Source organism: Camelus ferus, chromosome 16 (genome assembly GCF_009834535.1).
Source record: "Camelus ferus isolate YT-003-E chromosome 16, BCGSAC_Cfer_1.0, whole genome shotgun sequence".
NCBI classification, from domain to species: Eukaryota; Metazoa; Chordata; class Mammalia; order Artiodactyla; family Camelidae; genus Camelus; species Camelus ferus.
Genome location: NC_045711.1, coordinates 41,942,182 through 41,945,232, shown reverse-complemented (window position 1 = coordinate 41,945,232; position 3,051 = coordinate 41,942,182). Strand labels below are relative to the sequence as shown.

Here is a 3,051-nt window from a genome sequence, read left to right as displayed (position 1 = left end):
CTGGGCGGCTCTGTTTCCTACTTCTGAGCACTCTTCCTGATACTTTTGAATGACTTCAAGCACTTGGTGTTCCATGTGTAGGACCCCACATCACTCATTTCATTGAAAACACTTTTGCTGGAGACCAGAATTACTAGATGATACTAAAATGATTTCAACTAGGACCCACTCAGAATGCCTTGTGAATGCTCTAATATTCCTAGGTATTTTCATCTTTCCTGCTTAACATAAAGGAAGGTGTTTATCTACACAAAATTCATATTACTGTAATTACCAATTTCCCACTCAAGAAATATTCTTAATGGTAAGAGAAAGAACATTGATATACCCAGTTAAATATTTGCCTAATTAGACAAGAAGCTAAAAAACCTGACAGTCCAGGTCAGTATCACACACCAGATAATCCTAATTAGATTGCAGTTGCCAAATAAACTTACCTGAATTAAATGTTCAATTGCTGATCCATTTAGGGTGGTTTTGCTCTATCTCAGTATCTCCCCAAATTCTTAGGCTCTGCTTCCCGATCCAGGTAAACTCTTTGGTTGACAGCTAGCTTTGACCCAAGATACTACACTGGTAGTATCTTGGTTGAAACTCGTGATCCATGGCCTGAATCTCACACACAGGTGTGTTTTGTTGAGGCTGTGCTGTGTTTTAGGAAAACTAGCACACATTTCTGGTTAAACAGAGCAGATGGATTACAAGAGATTTTATCTTCCTCCAGAGATACAACTAAAACATTAGTAAAGGAATAAAAACAAAAACAAAACAAAAACCCTTAGGACAAAGAGGAGAGAAGACATAAGAAATTTCAAGATGTTTTGGAGAAGCAAGTTGAGTGAAGAAAGGTCTAACAGGGCAGAGGAAACTAGAAACCAAAGGGGATATTGCAGAGGGGACATTGGTGAAAATCAGGTGATTTTCCCCACTACCACAAATCATGCAGTGCAGTTTCCCACATTTGGGGAAATCGCAGGGGTCAGCATATCCAGAGTGCAATGGATGAGCCTCGCCCTGGGAAAACCACACTTGTCATCATCGTATTTCCCCTACCAGGTAAGAATCCAATGAAACCTTTAATGCCTCATTCTTAAATATAAGCAGGGAAACAGTGCACACCAGACATTTATGAGATACTTCAGATATAAAGGAGAAAAAACAAACTGAGAAAAAAATAGGAAAAAAGAACTCTGAGAAAATGAACACAATATAGAAAAGAGGAAAACAACTTAAATTTTTAATTAAAATCTCAGCTAGTTAAGGGAAGACCTTACAATGGTACAATGAGATTAGGAAGCACCAAAAAAGGAATGATTGGTGAACAAGTAAAAGTTCTTGAAAATTAACTGTATGATGGAAGAAAGAAAAGAGTCCAAACATAAGTGGAAGTAAAACCAAGAAAATCTTCCAGAAAGAAAACTAGATGACAAAGAGGAAAGAAAAGATGCTTAAGAGACCAGTCCAAATATCCCAAAGCTCCTTCTGTCCCCTGAAGGGCACTGGGACACACGGACCTTTCCAGCCCTCCTGAAAACTGGACCATTTAGAGCCATGGTGGCCGTGTGTTACAGTGGTAAGAGGGCAGCAGCAGTGACCGGAGGCCCTAGAAGCCAGTTCCAATTACAGAGATCACATTCTAAGCCTCGTTTTAAGAATTATTAAATAATAATTTAAATATTATCAGTTTATTTTTTCATAGAGGTACTATATTAATATTCAAAAGACTCAAAGTGAAAAGTCTCCTTCCCACCCCCTAGCCCTCCAGCTCCTACCTGGATCCCATTCCCCCAGTTTCCAGTAATATTTTCTTATAAGCCACATTCTCTCCAAATGCCATTAGGCTTGCGTGAACGGTCTATTCAAGGTAACTTGAGCTTTCACACAATCTCCTCAAAGTCCCAGCTCTGCCCGCTGCCTTGTTCCAAATCCACTTCCACAGGTTTAGATAGTTGTTCTAGCAGCACCCTCCCCTAACCAAAATCTGTATTCGTGACCTACTGTTGCATAATAAATTAACCCCAAACTTTGCAGCTTAAAAAATTAGTAAATATTCATTAGATCACAAACTTGCAGTGAGTCAGGAATTTGGGCACATCTTAGCTGGCAGTTCTGTCTCTGGGTCTCTCAAAAAGCTGCGGTCCAATGTCAGCTGGGCCACAGTCATCTGAAAGCTTGACTTGGGGCTGGGGATCCTCTTCCAAGATGGGTCACTCCCATGGCTGTTGGCAGGAGGCCTCCGTTCCTCTCCACCCAGATTTCTCCATAGGGCAGCTTAAGTGTTCTCATGCCATATTTAAGAGTGAACAAGACAAAATCCACAAGGTCTTATGCCCTAGCCTTGGCAGTCACAGATCATCATTTCAGCAATGTCCTGTTGGTATCACTAAGGAGTCAGCCCAAAGTAGCCCGTGCAGGATGTGACTACCAGGAGGCAAGAATCTGGGGGGTCTTGGAGCCTGACAACCGCACCTTCCCCAGAAGCAAACAGTGTCACTAGTCTCTTAGGTGCCCTTTCAGAGAGATTTTATTCAGAAACAAGCAATTACACATCTATGTATTCTTTGCTTCCCTCTTGTACACAAATGATGGAATGCTACATACACCGTTCTGCACCTTGCATTTTTCACTTAAAAATACATCGTGGTGATCATTCCAGAAGGTTTTAGTGCATGCTTAATTCTTTTTAGCATCTGCAGTGTCCCACTATATGAATGAAGCACAATTAATTAAACCAGTCCACCACTGTGGGGTGGATAGGCTGTTTGGAATCTTTTTTTTTTTTTGAGTAGAATCTGGCTCACATATTTCTAGTCATACAACTTTAGGCAAGTTACTTAACTTCTTTGAACTTGAGTTACATCATTTGTAAAACTGATTTAAAAAGTCCCTCCTTCACACCTCACAGGCTCTCTTGGGAAGAATTAAATGAGATCAGGATGTAAAGCAAGTAGCACAGTCCCCACTGGGCAGTGCTTGTTTGGTGTTTGTTCTCCTCTTTTCACTGTTAATGACTCCCCAGAGCCTGTCCCCGCCTGGGGGAAGGGCTTTCCT

The 3,051-nt window shown here is 41.1% G+C and overlaps 1 non-coding gene across 1 annotated transcript; it reads right to left on the bottom strand.

Moving 5' to 3' along the window:
* Window positions 1–901: 901 nt before the first annotated feature.
* On the bottom strand, window positions 902–1,064 carry LOC116656915. The gene has a single exon (XR_004311922.1). It is a non-coding gene; the product is annotated as a U1 spliceosomal RNA (small nuclear RNA).
* Between the last annotated feature and the right edge of the window lie 1,987 nt (window positions 1,065–3,051).